Source organism: Leuciscus leuciscus, assembly GCF_965113295.1.
Source record: "Leuciscus leuciscus genome assembly, chromosome: 6".
Classification (NCBI taxonomy): Eukaryota; Metazoa; Chordata; class Actinopteri; order Cypriniformes; family Leuciscidae; genus Leuciscus; species Leuciscus leuciscus.
The window spans coordinates 6,509,379-6,527,581 of NC_138730.1; the positions used below are offsets into that span (position 1 = coordinate 6,509,379).

The 18,203-nt window shown below is 38.4% G+C and overlaps 2 long non-coding RNA genes across 3 annotated transcripts; one reads left to right on the forward strand and one right to left on the reverse strand.

The window, feature by feature from the left end:
• Positions 1-2,285: 2,285 nt before the first annotated feature.
• Positions 2,286-5,445, forward strand: LOC309502057. Its single transcript, XR_014207108.1, has 2 exons — positions 2,286-3,213; positions 3,854-5,445. It is a non-coding gene; the product is annotated as an uncharacterized lncRNA (long non-coding RNA).
• An 8,946-nt stretch (positions 5,446-14,391) lies between these two features.
• On the reverse strand, positions 14,392-17,941 carry LOC309502053. Of its 2 annotated transcripts, XR_014207102.1 has the most exons (5): positions 17,716-17,941; positions 16,875-17,061; positions 16,329-16,385; positions 15,761-15,833; positions 14,392-15,682 (listed from the first exon to the last, which is right to left on the reverse strand). It is a non-coding gene; the product is annotated as an uncharacterized lncRNA (long non-coding RNA). The 2 variants fall into 2 exon arrangements; XR_014207101.1 differs by having other exon boundaries at positions 14,392-15,833; positions 16,879-17,061.
• Positions 17,942-18,203: the final 262 nt, after the last annotated feature.

Genomic DNA, 18,203 nt, shown 5'->3' on the forward strand with positions numbered 1-18,203 from the left:
TTCTGAGCAGAATCAGAAAATATGAACATATCACACCAGTCCTCAGGTCTTTACACTGGCTCCCAGTTAGATTTAGGATTGATTTCAAAGTATTATTACTGGTATATAAATTATTCAATGGCCTAGGACCTCAATACATTGCAGATATGCTCACTGAATATAAACCCAACAGATCACTCGGATCATTAGGATCATATCAGCTAGAAATACCAAGGGTTCACTCTAAGCATGGTGAGTCTGCTTTTAGCTATTATGCCAGCCGCAGCTGGAACCAGCTTCCAGAAGAGATCAGATGTGCTCCTACAGTGGTCACATTCAAATCAAGACTCAAAACACTTTTGTTTAGCTATGCATTTACTGAATGAGCACTGTGCCACTGTTCGTCCGACTGTACTGTACTGTATTTCATTTTATTTTCCACAGAGAATTTCATTTTATTTTCATTTTATTTTCCGACCAATCCTCACTGCCCGACGCCAGGATAGAGCAGCTGTCCTCCTCTACAATCGCCACTTCTTCAGTGTCATCCACAACGGAAGCGGCGGCAGACGGCAGCCGTTGTCCGGGAGTAATAGACTCAGGTGAAGCGGGCGGTGAAGCTGGCGGGCGAACCGGCGAGCTTGTATCGGTTGGAGGAGGCTCCGGGACCCGCTGAGCACGGCGCTTTTTACGGCGCGGTACCACAGCGGGCGGGAGTGCAGTCTCGTGGAAGGATGCCAGGCGAGTCCTCAGAGTCGCCATAGGCAGTAGCTCGCAGTGAGGGCATCCGCTGTCAGCGAGAGCGAGAGCTGCATGTCCTTCACCCAGGCAGGAAACGCAGATGACATGGCGGTCCCCGTCGCTGAGTGGGGCTCGGCACGAGCCACAGAAGGTGCGAGACATCTTAAAAAAGACGCTCGAGCTCTTTTAGAGAGAGAGAGTGTGTGTCGCGGCTGCGAAGACACACTTATATGAAAAGGATATAGTGCGCCGGATAGCGCAGCAGGAATGGCGGCAGAAGGCGGCTCGGCCAGCGGCTTCGATGCAAGGCTCGTCCCGCTGAAAGGCTTTCTCGACGGTGCGGCTTCTTCTCTCTGGATCCAGCGATGCGTGAGCTCCGCTGAAGAGATGAAAATCAGCTATACCACCCTCTCGAGCTATATTTATAGCCCAAGGCCACGCCCGTTTCGGCGGGACGTGACGCAGTGGGCGCGAAGCGCCCTCATTTGAGCTAACGTCACGACGGGGCCTTCCGATAGGCTGCTGCAGTTGCCGCAGAGCAGCCAATAGGCGCGCGAGCTGTTTCGCCTATGTCTGTGTGCTGCCGCAACGCGTTTTACATTATTCCAAAATTAAGGATAATTTTTGGCTTCAATATCTCGCGGAAAAGAGATTTCCCCATAGCGTAAGATATTACGCAGTACGAGAGAACCTCTCGTAAGAGAACTGTAAGATCAGTTAGATTAAATCATAGACAAATGTAGTAAACTGAACAAGAAGAGATGCTTTATGAAAGGCAGTTACTGTGAATGAAACATTTCTATAGACGAAACACTTATTTTGTGTTGTGAAAAGGATACTTTGTGATTTTGTGTATTGTACTTACACAATTGAAAACATAATGAAATGTTTGAAAAAAGTGCACTTTTGATGATCTGTTGTGATATTAGCACTAGGAGTTTTGAAAATGTACACCTAACTTGTGAAAATAAATAGTACCAAAGCGAATAAAAAAAACTGTAATAAGTAATAATATAATAATAAAGATATAAATGTATAATTGTGTAAAATGTATTATGAAAATTGGCTAGCAATTTCGACAAGCAAAATCCACGATGGGACTGAGCTCGAATAGCTTCAGCGTCAGCGACTTTTTATTGTATGAAATCACTGTCAAACAAAAGGAGATGCAGCCTTTCGACAGACCCTCCAATGATCACGCAGAAGCCCGGAGTCCAGGCCAGCCCACTCCTCCATTCACTCCAGAGACGCTGAGCGTCCGTGGGCGGGACATAATCGCAGCATTTATCCAATGACCGTCTAGTTTTGAAGCACTGAAAAAACCTGTTGAAGTCAATGGACGCTGGGCTTCAACAGGGAAATGTACTGTGACGCTCAAGGGGGTAATCAATCTGTCACTTTACATCTGAGGCGTTTAAAGACTCCATTTGTCCATTATTTATTTCTAAAGAAACACGAAAATGTATAAAAGGCTCCATTACCTTGTATCTTACGTTATGGCCCCCGTAGAAGCAGTTTTTGTAAAAATAGGCTAACGATTGCGTCATAACCACGCGACTCTCTGTCCAGACTGATCTCATGAAATGGCGTATGTATGACACGCCAATTCGATTTCCATTTTTGGCGTGCTATCAACACGCATAATCGCTTTTCAGCGTGTTTATCAACGCCGTTGACTTACCGTTACATTACTTAGTCTGTATAGATATGACCTACCCCAACTCCCTAAAAGTCCCTAAACCTACCCGTCACTGGGGTTAATCTTCCCACACCTAAACATACCCATTTTATGGACAATATTAAAATGATCAAACGTAATGGACAGATATGTAGGAAAATGGCATTTTTATGAACAATATGGCATTAAAAGATAGTTTGAGCCACGAATCCTACCCCTACCCCTAAACCTAACCATAACCATTTCTTAAAACTACCTAGGCAACAATTATAAAGAAAAACAACAGACAGACGAGTATAATCACAATAATTTATTTATGGTTCCTATTCACCTTATTTTCCATGACAACAAGGGCGACGCCATTACGCTCATTTTGTCATCTTACTTCCGGCTGAGCGGGACTTCAACTTCCGGCTGAAAGGACCTACGCTAGTTTCTAGCGTAATTCTATAGTTGTAACAGTAAAATATGTTAAGTATTATATGCTCAGTTAGGGGCTGCCATAACAATTGGATTAAGAGGATAGAACAATTTAACCAACGGTGTTACGAACACAATGTAAAGCGATCGGATTGTTGTGGTGTACTTTATGATTTACACCCACCACCACCTCAAGACGACGAGGAGGAGCACCTGAGGCAGTGGCGGAAGGCGCTAAACTTGAAGTGCTCACCCAAGCGCTCTTATGTGTGTTCGTACCATTTTATGGACGGGGAGCAGACTGACGAACGAACACCCTTACCCAGAGTAAAGGCTCGGCTACGATGTTCTGGTAAAGAAGTCCCGACGGGTGCTGAACAGGTTGTCAGATTCAGGTAAGCTAACGTTAACTTACCTAACTGTTGTTCCCTAACTTACCTATCTATGTGCTTGTTAGCCTAACGTTAGATGAAGTCCGTTCTATGAATACATTTAAGATTAGTAACGAGCCGTTCACAAAATACAACGAATCTTGCATGATTACCATTGGTGAAAAGGAGAGATGCATTAAAAACGAGACACACAATCTCCTTACTCTACGTAGGTCAATATCAATATCTGAGTTAGAGATGTAGCTAGCTGGCCTCCTTACAGGAATAATGTGAGCTATTGTAAGACTGTAATGTACCATAATATATTGTACTATCGTGAATATTCATTCATTCTTTATTACAGACCCTTAGGTCCATTTCACAAAGTAAACGAAATGTAAGAAATATGACATATAGGTGATATATGTCATATTTTGGTGTAGCCAAACATGACACCTATATGTCATATTTCTTATATTTCGTTTACTTTGTGATATGGACCTAAGGGTCTGAAATAAAGAGTGAATGAATATTCACGATTGTGTGTCTCGTTTTTAATGCATCTCTCCTTTTCACACTGTTCTAAGTATGAGTGCCATCATAAATTCATTCTCATGATCTATTTTAAGTATTAATGTCAAAATGTTTATGGTTACTTCCATAGAACATCGATGAGCGTCAGTGTTGCAGTGGACAACTGTGAGGATGATCACAACCACATGCCCCAGACCTGTGATGCAGAAACACAATGGGAGGATCCATCTGTCTCTGACCACAACTACGCTCCAAAATCTCAACTCAACCTGAAGCCACCTACATCTGAAATGGGAACACAATGCGTTGAGCCAGTGCCATAGTACATAACTCTGCTGAGAAACAACCACCATTGTCAGCTCTACACAGGGTCGACATTGGATGCGTTCCATTCAGTTGCCGAGCACCTTACCAGTTCATACACCAACAGCTTTCAGCTACACACTTGGGATCAGCTCCTGATGACTCTGATGAAGCGGCGTCTTAAAGGGTTAGTTCACCCAAAAATGAAAATTCTGTCAGTAATTACTCACCCTCATGTTGTTCCAACCCCGTAAGACCTTTGTTCATTTTCGGAACACAAATTAAGATATTTTTGATTAAACTGAGAGCTGTCTCACTCCTCCATTTTTTTTCCCTCAATTTGTGTTCCGAAGATGAACGAAGGTCTTACGGGGTTGGAACAACATGAGGGTGAGTAATTACTGACAGAATTTTCATTTTTGGGTGAACTAACCCTTTAATTTATTGCAGGGTGATCTTGCTGAAAGGTTTGGTGTTTCTCAGTCCACTGTAAGGAAGGTGATTTTGCGTTGGCTTGACATCATGGAGAAGTGTTTCAGAGAGCAGTTTCCAAACACAACATGTAGAGCACAATATATCAAAATATCGCAAATGTATATATCGCAATATGCATAATTTTTTTTTAGCTTTAATAAGCTTTAATCAGTTTATATAATTCATACAGTGAAAAACTAAGCAGTGTTTTACTTTTACATTTGATTATTCAGTTTCTGTTGTTAAATAGACCTAATGTAGGATAACCTGAACCCTGTGGTTTACACTGATGTTAAAATAACACTTCTTATATACAGTAAAACACTGATGTTCACTTTCACAAGTTGAAGGGATGTTTTCTTGTTACAAAAAGAATGTGAAACACATATGTAGGTTATATAATTTTAAATCTAATTTAAGTTAATTTTATATACTTTAAGCATTATCGTATCACATATCGAATATCGCATTGTTTAATGAGTTATTATCGCATATCGCATTTTTCTTCAATATCGTGCACTTAATAACTTCTTCCAGGCAATGAAGTAATGGCAGACAGAGGCTTCACCATTACCGATCTCCTCTATGAAAGGAAGGGGAAACTTGTCCTTCTTCTGAATCTTGTAAAACAGATTTTACCTGTTATGAATAGTTATTTTTATAAACCTTTACAGTGTGAGCAGATGTTACCTGTTATGAATAGTTGTTTTTATAAACCTTTACAGTGTGAGCAGATATTACCTGTTATGAATAGTTGTTTTTATAAACCTTTACAGTGTGAGCAGATGTTACCTGTTATGAATAGTTGTTTTTATAAACCTTTACAGTGTGAGCAGATGTTACCTGTTATGAATAGTTGTTTTTATAAACCTTTACAGTGTGAGCAGATGTTACCTGTTATGAATAGTTGTTTTTATAAACCTTTACAGTGTGAGCAGATGTTACCTGTTATGAATAGTTGTTTTTATAAACCTTTACAGTGTGCCCATATTTTACCTGTCAGTCATTTATTATTAAACCATATAATGTGAGCTCTGTAGATTCCCCTTAAAACTTAAATGATTCTTCTAGTTAGAAGGAATAAGTCACGTCAAGTTTGCAAATGAATACCATCTTGGTTTATTACTTATGAAATGTAAATGGTGAAATGTATCTACATGAAGGTCAGCAGAAGGTGTCTCTAGCTTCCTGAAAACATCAAACACTTCTTACAGCTGATTTTATACAACTTATTTAATCATTCATATTTAACCAATTACCTAATCTCCTATCCTTAACCCTAAATATTCTCATTCCTTCTTATTTACAAATAATTTTTCATTGCTGCTCCATCAACTCCTGACCGGACGTAGTTAAATATTCCCATAGGTTAACGTTACCTCTGGCCACGTTAACAATGACGATGGATGAGACAATGTGAGACCAACTGATCGTCGTACGAAGTTTTCTCCGTGCTCCCAATTTAAAACATTTACGGTATTAACGTTATTTGTCATTTTGATAAAGTTTTGGCTAACTATAAACAATCTTCTAACTACTGAAATAGCTACCGGATGTGCCGTGTCAGTTTAGCGGAAGTCGGATGACAAAATGCGGATGCGCGAAGTATTAAAAGTGGGCGGGGCGGAATAAGGTGAATAGAACCATAATATACTAACCTTACAACACAACATCGATTCACAAAATACACCAATTTTATTAGCTTGATGTAATCCAAACCTTCAGAATCCATATTTGCAAGAAAAAGATCCAAACTCAGCCCTTTATCCAGTAATCGTCATCTTGACCGTAAACGTCAAACCCCGCGCTTGTTGTGAATTCAAATTCAAAAATTGCGCCCTCCCTCAAGAAGCGACAGGTTACTATGGTTACGGCAGTAATATCAAACGCTCATTATAACATCCATGCTAGATTATTGCAACTCTCTTTATTATGGGATTTCTAAGAATCAAATCTCAAGATTACAAGTTGTTCAGAATGCAACAGCACGTTTTTTGAAAGGAGGCAAAAAGTTTGATCATGTGACACCGCTTTTGAGATCACTTCACTGGTTACCGGTTCAATATAGAATCAACTATAAAATTTTATTGCTAGTCTACAAATCCTTAAATAATCTTGCACCATCTTACTTATCGGATTTACTCCACCCATATACTTCAAATCGAGAACTGAGATCAGGAAACAAATCCCTCCTTCGTATTCCTAGAACCCGCTTGAAAAAGAGGGGAAATAGAGCTTTCGAAGTGGTGGGCCCCACTCTATGGAACAATCTTCCTATTCAACTTAAAAAGGCTTCCACTTTGTCAGAGTTTAAAACAGCACTAAAAACATATTTGTTTGGATTAGCTTTTAACGTGTAATTTACTTGAAATTATCATTTAATGCACCATAATTGACTGTTGATAGTGATGTTGTTGGTTCATTATGTATTTTGTCGTGATTATTGTACAGCACTTTGGTCGGCCAAAAACCGGAAGTAAATGTGCTCTAGAAATAAACAAACTTGAACTTGAACTTGAACTTGGTACCGATTTTGACATTTTCTCATTAAATAAATTATTGTGATTATACTTGTCTGTCTGTTGTTTTTCTTTATAATTGTAGCCTATAGTTTTAAGAAATGGTTATGATTAGATTTAGGGGTAACGTTAGGATTAGCAAACATCCGGGGATAATGGTACGTGTAAGATTCACGTCTGAGGCTGTTAAACTGTGACATCTACACGTTTTCCAAAGGGGACTAACATGATTATTTCACGTACATTTTGCTCCGTTTCGCTCGGACATTGGCGTAGACATACACGCGGAAGATGACGGTTCGTTTCGGCGTGATCATACACGCGGATAGCTCAAAATGCGTATAGATAACACGCCACTTTTGACTTGAAAGTGGCGTGTATGTTTACGCAAAGTCATGATGTCATGTTGCTCTGTCGCACAGTAGAGAAATTACCGTATGGACAGGAGGAGAAGCTCGCGGGCAATCGGGGGGACGTGGAGGCATAAAGTCTGATAAATTCATGAATACTTAGCAAAAGTTGCTCCTGCTCCTAGCTCATGGACACCTCCTACTCACACTCTCCGTCTCTGCAAGATTCGGAAGGGAATGATTCAGATTTCTCGTGGCACAGCTACTAGAAGACAGACGGGTTGCTCACGTCAGATATACGTCGTCAAGCTCAGTTTGAGTCTGCACAGTTCGCTCAGCCATCAGGAAGTGAGTGCTTCTAATTGACTTAACTTTTCTCCGTTGAATCCAATGGGGTCGCTGTGTCCATTTCTTTTACTGTCTATAGCCCTATTCGCACGGGATTTGTATTACCCCTGGACCTCTGTAATTAAGAAATGACCCCCTGACGTCTGTGTTTTTGGTGGCTCATTCACATGGGCAAATAAATGTTCGTAATTCCCTCGAGTTTACCGCCTTTACAGCGTGCGCCCACCCATTCACACTTCACTAGCTGAACATGCTGAAACGAAGATCGCGCTACAGTATTGCAATTCAAAAAACGAACTTATTTAAAACCAATTTATTAGAGAAATATATGATATATATTATAGAATATGATATTATTGTATAAATATATAATATATCTTCTTTTTCTTTTATTCTTTGTCCATATTTACAACAAGCCTGCCTGAAGAAGGTATTATAAATACCGAAACGTCGCGATAGGCTTGTTGTTCTATTCATTTTATTTGGTTTATTTCATTTTATTTAATTTTTACTCTTTCACACTTTGATTTCTTGAGATACTTACAGGATGGACGTCTTTAGAGGCCGTGGGAGACAAAGAAATGCTCCACGATACAGACTACTAAATTACTGTTGAGAAGTTGTGTGTCCCTAAGCTTCAAGGTGCCAAGCATGTGCCACACCCCTCTTGGCTTGTTAATTTTACTATTAACTTCTAGCTCCACCCACCTGATCTCAAGCCAATTAGGACACTATCAGGCTTTATAAATTGCACCTGTGCCCACAGCACCTTCATTCTGGTGCACATGGATGCACTGTGCAGAGGACTGAGTTCTTTCTCCTTTGTGTTTTTCTGCGTGTGCGTATTTTACCATAAACCACACGCTCACACATACACCCCTACATACACACACATATCCAATACCTGATTTGGAAGGAAAATAAAGATCTTAACACCAGAGTGACTAGACTGGACCTGTTCTTACTGACAGCCCCATTGGCTTCAAGCTAGCTACCTAAGCATCCTCTTACTCCTTTTCAATTACACTACCACAAAAAGCGTCCAAACTTTCCAAAAGAGCTTCCATGTTGCGCCAAAATACTTAATTTGACGTTTCCATGACAACGGTCCGAGTTGAGCTTCCGGATCACGTCTTTTACTGTAGTTTGTTTTCTCTTTTGCAGCACTTCATAGTTTTTATTGGAGAAAAACTATAATCGGATTGGAGTAGAGCATATCGAGAGATTTTATTGTTAATATAGTTTTAATACAGACGTAAAATTGACTGTTAAACGGCCCATAATGGTTATTACGTTCTTTAGGAAACGATAGGCTCACAGAAAAACAGCCAAAATCACAGACATGGGGATTCACACGGGACTGGTATTATCAGAGGACCCCTGTGTTGGCCGAAATACGGTAGGTAATTTTCGGGGGAATTTTTACAGACATTTTTACAGACATGGCAGATTCGCACGGGATAAAAATCACAGACGACCTCTGCGATTATTACAAATTACCGGAGGTCCCTAGATAATACTAATCCCGTGCGAATAGGCCTTATGGTGACGCTGCGGGAATGTATGAGAAGGAAATCAAGTCAGCCGACCTGCTATATGTAAATGATTCTGAACGAACTCGTCTTTGAGATGAACGTGTTCTAACGCATTTTTAGTCAATAAAATGTTAACATAATAGTACATATTTGACCATTAATTTTTTGATATTATAGGGGAAGCCAAGCTTCCCTTGCAGTCTTAAAAAAATCCCCACTGGTAAGTATTAAAATTTAATCTGGCATAATTAAATTGAATTAATCTGAAATGTTTGAATATGCTATTGACAAAAAGCTGTTTACAAATACATATTCCTAAGTTATAGTCAAAATAATAAAAATGTAAAAAAAAAAAAGGAGGTTAAAAATAATTTGACACTAATATGGAATTTTCTCTCTCTCTCTCTCTCTCTCTCTCTCTCTCTCTCTCTCTCTCTCTCTCTCTCTCTCTCTCTCTCTCTCTCTCTCTCTCTCTCTCTCTCTCTCTCTCTCTCTCTCCCTCTCTCCCTCCCTGTTTTATATAGTGTTGGAACTGGGATCTCCTCTGAAGGACTGAGTACATTTGTGTTTGTGGACACGCATACAGACCAGGGAACATTCTGATGTCAAGTTCTGAACAGGGACCAATCTTTGGAGAAGTTCATTTATTCGCAAATGTGGACAAAAACATTGTGTTGGCTTTTTAAAGATTATTTTGATGATGACTTTTACTCCTATGCTGTGGAAAATATGGAGGAGTAGACAGTTAGACATTATTGATAATAATAATAAATATTTCTTGAGCATCAAAGAGACTTCTTTCAAAAACATTAAGACCCTTAAATACTTATTTTGGCCACCAGTGTACATGAATCCAACAAATTTTGGGAAATAAGTGAAATTATTTTGAAGGTGGGGTTATTAGGGGCCAAGCCCCGAAGGGGCAAGGCACCTATTGTATCTGTTAGTTTTCTTCTTCTTCTTATTATTCCGTAAATGGAAGTCTATGGCAGCCCTATGAACCGTACATAGGAAAATGATGAAATTTGGTACACTTCTAGTGATGCTAATGAATAGTAATTGGACCAATTTTTGAGCCTCTAGGACCAACTCTATAGCGCCACCACCAGTTCAAAAATTCAACATTGAAATGGTTATAACTTTTGAACCCTTTAATCTAGAGACATGAAACTTAGTACACCTGATTCCTCTCATCATGCTGATCACAATCAATATCTTACATTAAGACTCCGCCCATTACAGTAGTAGCCATTTTGAAAAGTACAGTATTCATTTTTTTCGCTACTCCTCCTTCAAATTTTGTCCAATTTTGTCCAACCATGTGCTCAAATGATCTTCGGACTGAGCCGCATAGAAATGACTGAACAGATTTTTTTTATTCATCTTTGTTCAAAAGTTATTGTGTCGCAAACTTAATGAGGTCAACCCAAAATTGGCTAAGAGGCTGTATCTCGGCCAAAAATTGATCAATCGAAACGAAAATTGGTACACTTCATCGGAAGTATGCTCTGAGGGTCTATGCCAAAGTTGGGAACAGCGCCACCTATGGGTCATGAGATATGGAAAATGGCTATTTTGGCCAATAACTTGTGAACAGTTTGTCAGAAAATCATAAATGTGGTATCTATGGATTCCTTGCGTCATGCCGAATCCGTCGATACCGATTTTGCCAGGATGGGATCTACCACGTGTCCGCCATTTTGATTTATGTCATAAATTGCAATATCTTATAAAGTATTTGACATATCGGCACAAAAATTGGTAAGGATCATCATTAGCCTGGCCTGAAGGTACCTGAGAAGTTTGAACACAGCGCCACCTAGTGTTCCAGAGGTATAAGGTATTTTGCAAAAATGCTTATAACTTTTGAAAACATTGTTAAAATTTTGATTGCTTTATGTCATTATGTTCCTTGGCTTATCCCAATTCCGACGATATCTCATTTGTCATTTTGCAACAATGTGACTGTCCGCCATATTGGAGCAAATGAAAAACAGTTTTTTCGCTACTCCTCCTTCAAATTTTGCTAAATTTTGCCCAAAATTTGATCAGATGTTCTTTGGACCAAGCCGCACAGGAATGACTGAACAGATTTTTGATATTCGCTACCGTTCCCGAGATATTCGTCTACAAAGTTGACCTAGCCTGTGTTTCTTGACTTATGCTAGTTAGCTTAGCATAATAATTGGTTAGCATGCTAACCAGATGCCATTCTTTCTAATGTGGCTCTTCAGCTATCAGGATAACCATAAGCTACATTAGCATTAAGCTAGCTTAGCATGCTAATCTCGTTTACTTGATTTTGTGTGCTCATTCATACACTGAACCCTCTCCTCTGCGGCTTTGAAATTCACGTCCTCTGAGTGGCGCAATCTGCTAAACCATGTATCTCAAATCCCGAACCATTCTGGTCGTGGGTTCGAGTCCTATGTGGGACGACTTTAAAGTTGTCATTTAAATTCCTTCCGGCTCTGCACTGCTGTTGGTGCTTAAATGCTCACTGTGCTTCATTTACATGTACATTTAATTTCTGATGTTTTGTTCTTCCGCCTCCGCACTGCTGTTGGTGCTTAAATGCTTGCGTGCTGCAGTGCTTACAGTACTTGCTGTGCTTGATGTACACGATGTGCTGGCTGTGCTTGCTGTGCGCCATACTTGTTCTGCTTGCGGTGCGTTTAAGGGCTTGGCCCCTGTATTGCTGCTTGCAGCTATATTGTGTCATGTATTGTGAAAAGAACTGTGTTTTGTCCTGTGTTGGACATTTCCTTTTTGACTGCTTAAAAATGTATTTATATTCTGCAGTTTTATGAATGTAATAGTTGATAGTTCATTATAATAATTGTATAAGCTAAACGACCAATGACTCTACAATCATTTTGTCAAATGCTAACGTTTTGTTTAGGATTTAATGTATGTTTTTTTTAACAATGTGTGCAGTGAAGGACAGCACATAATTAGTTTATTATTTCTGACATATTTAGTTTGTTAAAATCAACACAATGAATGAGTTAAAATTAACACAAAAAAAACGTTGTCCCTAAACCATTAATGTGTAAAAATTTAACAAATCATTTCCAGCATTGGCAGACTGTTTATTTTGTGAGGTATATGAAATGTTTTAAATAAAAAAGTGGTATTTTGTAATAATTTTGTACTTATGTAGGATAAAATTAAAATTAATTCTATATCAGAATTATGAAATCTAATTTATATTTAGTACAAATAAAAAAATAATTACAGTAGTGTACTGATTAGCTTGGTTTTTACAGTATTACACTGTATTACACAATTACAGTACCATGTAGTTACTGTAAAACTGAAATATGGTAATGGTACTGTAAATCTTAGTTACTGTAAAAAAAAACTTGAAATGTCTAACAGTATAGTTAAAATAAGAAATAGGTTATTAAAGAGAGTTAAAAAGTGATAAATCTTTTGATGATTTTATTTCATCCAAGAAAGCACAGGCAGTGGTAAGGAAAATAATCTGTGTAGCTAAAATAAATCATTGGAGAGAGTTGTGTGAATGAATTGGTGACAAGATAGACATCAGTGATATATGGGGAATGATTAGAAAAATGGAAGGGATACATACATTTAATAGTATTCCAGTTTTAATCAGTGGAAATAAACAAATTTTCAGTAATAAGTAAAAGGCAGAGGTGTTGGCTGAGACATTTGTAAAGGTCCATAGTAATAATAACATTTCAGAAGATATGAAGAAACAAAGAGAACAAAGTTTAAAAAAGATAATCCAGATGTTTTAATTCAAAAAGTCTCCTCGGAAAGTCCAATGGATGCATTCTTCACATTGTATGAACTCAAACAGGTGCTGAAAGGGGTAAAACCTACTTCTCCGGGGAAGGATGAAGTGTGTTACGATATGATCAAGCATTTATCAGAAAATGCATTAAATATAATCTTAAAGCTTTACGATGAAGTATGGGAATCAGGAAAACCTGTCTTCATGGAAACAAGGAGTGGTAGTAACTATTGCAAAGCCTGGGAAAGACCATTCAATTCCGACAAATTATAGGCCTATTGCTTTGACATCAATTAAATGCAAAGTAATGGAAAGAATGGTTGTCTTGATTATCATTTTATTTGGAGACCAGAAATTTGATACATCCATATCAAAGTGGGTTCAGAAAGGGACGTACACTGTAAAAATAAAAGGTGCCTGGAGGAACCTTTTGGGGTTCTTCACTTTGCCACACCGGCGGAACCGTCTGTAGATCCTCTAGGCACCCTTTAAAAAGGAGTGGTTCTCTGAAGAACCACACAAGTTTCCTGAGGAACTCTTTATGTGTGAAACCACTTTGGGTGCCTCCAGGAACCAAATTTCATTTTTTTAAAATATTTAATTTCATGTTGTTACTATGGTTACCTTTGACTTCTATTATAATTAAAGCTGCAAGCAGCATTTATCGGGGTTCAAGCATTTAAGGCCTTTAAGCACATAAGCATTCAAATACAGTAAGTTTTATTGATAATTATTAATCTAGGGAGTCCAGAGCTTGTACTGCGGTCTAAGAGTTATGAGTTTTGTACTATTGCTTGCTGTAGCGCCACCTATGGGCCAATCGGGGTCATAGTCTGATAGGTTGTCCCCAAATTGAAGCCTACCATCTGGTCAGGTTTCAAGTGTCATGAGTCTGGTTCTTTTCTCTGGCTTTTCCTTCCCTTTTCCCCCCTCTGCTGGTCACTTTCTCTTTTTCCCTTCTTCCCTCTTCAGCTGATTTTCATTAGCTGTGATCGTGCTGATTCCTTTCACCTGTTCTTCCTCTAGCCCCGCTAGCTATTTAATGTTCTCTGTTCCCTTTGTCATTTGCCAGATTATTTCGTGAGAGTACACTGTAAAAATAAAAGGTGCCTGGAGGAACCTTTTGGGGTTCTTCACTTTGCCACACCGGCGGAACCGTCTGTAGATCCTCTAGGCACCCTTTAAAAAGGGGCGGTTCTCTGAGGAACCACACAGGTTTCCTGAGGAACTCTTATATAAGGCACTGTGTGGAACCACTGTGGGTGCCTCCAGGAACCAAATTTCTATTTTATTTTATTTGTATTAAATTATTTTCATGTTGTTACTATGGTTACCACCACCATTAACTTCTGTTATAATAAACAAACTGAACCAAATACAAAATAAGAATTGTTTATTACATATTTTAGATCCATTTTAATACATACACTTCCATGCACTTGAAAAAAAAAGCTAGTAATAGAATAGAATAGAATAAGGCATTTATATAGCGCTTTCATATGTACTACTGTACACCCAAAGCGCTTTACAATCATATCAGGGGATCTCTCCTCAACCACCTCTAGTGTGCAGCATCCACTTGGATGATGCGACGGCAGCCACAGTACAACGGCGCCAGTGCGCTCACCACACACCAGCTATAGGTGGAGAGAGGAGAGAGAGTGATAGAGCCAATTCAATGTAAGGGGATTAATAATTAATAGATTAGTAATAGATTAATATCAATGAATACACACACACACACAAAAAAAGTATAATACATAAGTAACATGAATAATCAACCGTGTGTATACAATAGGCTACACAAGAAAAGACATCTCAACAAAATGCATGGAAAACACATGTTCCATGTAATAAATCAATGTAATTTTTTTTAATTTTGACTAATTAAAAATGTCCATCTTCACTTAATTTTAAAACATGTGTTTCAGTCCGCTTGTTAAGTCTGACGCCACAGTTTCCAAGTCCAAAAGCTCTATCAGATGCCAAAAACAAACAACAAACAGTGCTAATATACACTCATTGTGCTGTAATATTCCTGAAAATTAGGATCCTAACCGTTATCTCTATTCCGAAATCTCAGATGGTTAGTTATTCAGCTATTTTGAATCATAAAATGTTGAAGTCTGGGATGCCGTTTGACTGGAGACTGTATTGAAAAGCTTAAATGTGTGACTTGAATCAACAGTTCATAAATGGTTGTTGAGTATTCTCATGAAACAAGATAGAGGAAGTAGAAGTAGAGGCTTCGACCCGAAAACAGTATTAAGGTGCAGTAAAATTATCTGTTGTTCTGTGAATGTTCACTGGTGAATTCAGTCATTTCAATAAGAATCCACACGATCAGCAATTTTGTGTGGTGCTTCATACATTACATCGCTACACTGCTGACAATGGTCAATGGACCTTTTTGCCTGTGTAATTTCACGAAATTCACAAATGTGATGCACCTTTACTCGCTGCAACATAAAATGCAATCAATTATAAAATCTTCACAAAGGACATGTGAGGTACTTAAAGAGTTAGAAAAGTGAAAAGGTGCATCAGCTTCATTTTCTGTTTGTTTTTCCTCTTTTCTGGTGGATGGTCCAGGCACTTCAGTGATTTTCAGGTCTACAGGAGGATTTTTATTCTTGATCAAACTTGTATTTCAGCTTACCGAGATCCCTGCAAAGTACAAAATTTACTGTTAGTAAGGTTATTAAAGTTATTAAATAATTTCCTCAGCCTTGTGACGTTCCAAACCTGTTTGACTTTCTGTCTGTGGAACCCGAAAGCAGATCTCAGGCATAATGCAACCCGTCACCATTCAATATCACTGCATGAAACACAAGCATACATTTTTTTTGTAATTCATTCAAACCATTCTTATGTACACTTGTCTAGTTCAATTCAATGCAACAATTTATGTAAAAATGGTTAAGCTCCAAAAATGTCCCAGAAAAGATCCTAAAAATAGTCAATGAGTTCACAACTCATGTGTTATGAATTGTGTTGTAAGTCTTCTGAAGCCATATAATAGCTTTTTCCTTTTTTTTGTCGAAAAAGACTAAACTTGAAGTTATAATTCAGGGTTCAAATGTCTTATATTCAAATGCATATGATTAAGGTATAGCCTATAAAAAATGCATAGCATTATTAGCTCCAAACCTGTGATATTATTTTTCTGAGTATGAATGAGATTTGAGAGCATGAGGGAAGATTTTCAGAGAATAACTGATTAAAAAACACAAGTACACAGTCAAACAATACAATTTCACACAGAGAAAGTTCATAGTAATAAGCACTTGCATGTGGTGTATAGGTAACTTACTGTAATTCAATGTTGCCACTGAAATGTTCAGATTATTTTAGAAATGTACTGGTTGTTCTGGGGAAACAAAAGAACAAAGCTGATTATTCACAACATAATATTTATTGACCAGTAAATGGCTTTAAAATGGTATTTGAGAGAATGAGGGCACTTGTAAGTAAGTAAAGTTAGGCTAAACAAAAACAGACCAAACTATATTAACTGGCTTTTGTTATTCATAACAAACAATGACGACAGCAGGAATCAGTTAAATTAGTTAGGCTATATCAGCAATTTGAAGACACAGTTTTACAGAATAGGTTGAATTGAATGACTAAATCAATCGAAGACAGTAAGTCAATAATTTCCATTTGTTCATTAACTTACGTTAGATCAACGTAACGTTAGTTAGCATCGCGGCTAAAACCTTCATACCAGATACTGTGCAATAAACAAGTGGTAAACACAGTAAAAACATAGCAAAGTATAATACATGTAGTTTATATATATGTGTGTTTGAATATATAGTGAGTAGACTCTGTATTTATATTTATTTGGCGAGTTTACAAACCTTGTAACGGAGAGCCGAACAAACGGCGGAAGCTTTGATGAGAGGACGGAGCCGTTACCCGATGACGTCGATCAGCTGAGCTTTGATGTGCGCAAGCAGCGCGAGGATCACTGAAGCGACGACAGCAGAGGAATAGCAGCAGTTTCATGACAGAATAAAACTTTTCTCCTCCTGGTTCTTCTTCTTCAAATAATAATTTATGAAGAAGTAGGTGAAAATTATTATTTTATTACTATTATTTATTCAATAATAATTAATTAATTCTTATTATTAATATTATTATAATTTAGTGTTGTTGTTTAAGGTTTAAATTAATCAATAAAATAGGCCTATAGATACTAAATAAATGTAAGCTACCCAGGTGAAAAAGACGTAGGCTACTGTTAAATGTATTAAAAATGCATTAAAGTATATTTGTATTGTAGGCCTACTAAAAACACACTCAAGTACATTTTTAATAGTACGTCTTTTTCACCTGGGCATGTATACTGAATCAAACTTAAGTAGCCTATAATAATAATAATAGGATAATAATAATCTCATTCTGGCCTCACTGAACCATTGGGTTCCTCCAGATGCTGGCTTTAACATAAGAGATCTTCCAGGAACCACTTAAATGTTAAAAGATCTTCCAATAACCCTTTTATCGCATTCAAGTTCCTCTATTTTCCCCCAAAGCACTTCGAGGTCTCATGGTAATGAAAAGGTGACTCCAGAACCTCTGAACTAAATACAAAGTGCTTAAAGGATCCCATAAGTTCCAGCAAGAACCTCAAAGATTGTCAATGCTCCAGTAACCCTACTATAGGAGAAAGAGCTTTGAGGCACTTAAATTACATTTTGAAGTTCCTTGAGTATCCGACAGGATATTTGAGGCTCCTTTAGTTTTTACAGTGTATCATGCCAGTGGCTCTTCTCAAACCCTGCTGTTTCTGTCTTGTCTTGTCTTGTCTTGTCTTGTCTTGTCTTGTCGTGTCCAAGTCCTGTCTACAGTCTGGTTCAGGTCAGCTCATTTATCTCTCGCTCTACTAATCATCTGTTCTACACTGTGTTCAGCTGTCCCGCTGTCGACGAACGCCCTGTGCTGTTGTCTATGCATTGCTACTACCGCTCTTTACGAGGAGACGAGAGGTCTGAGCTCAACCGGCCGATCTCCCTGACGTTCTGCTGCACTTCACCCTACGAGCGAGAGCTGTGAGAGAGTTGCTGACCCGCTTGGAGGATTTATCTACGGAGTCTGTTCTGTTTTCCTTTCTAAAGACTTTTCTTCCGCATAATCTGCAAGCATCCTGTGTTCCTGTTTGAAGAACTATTATTTTGCTCTC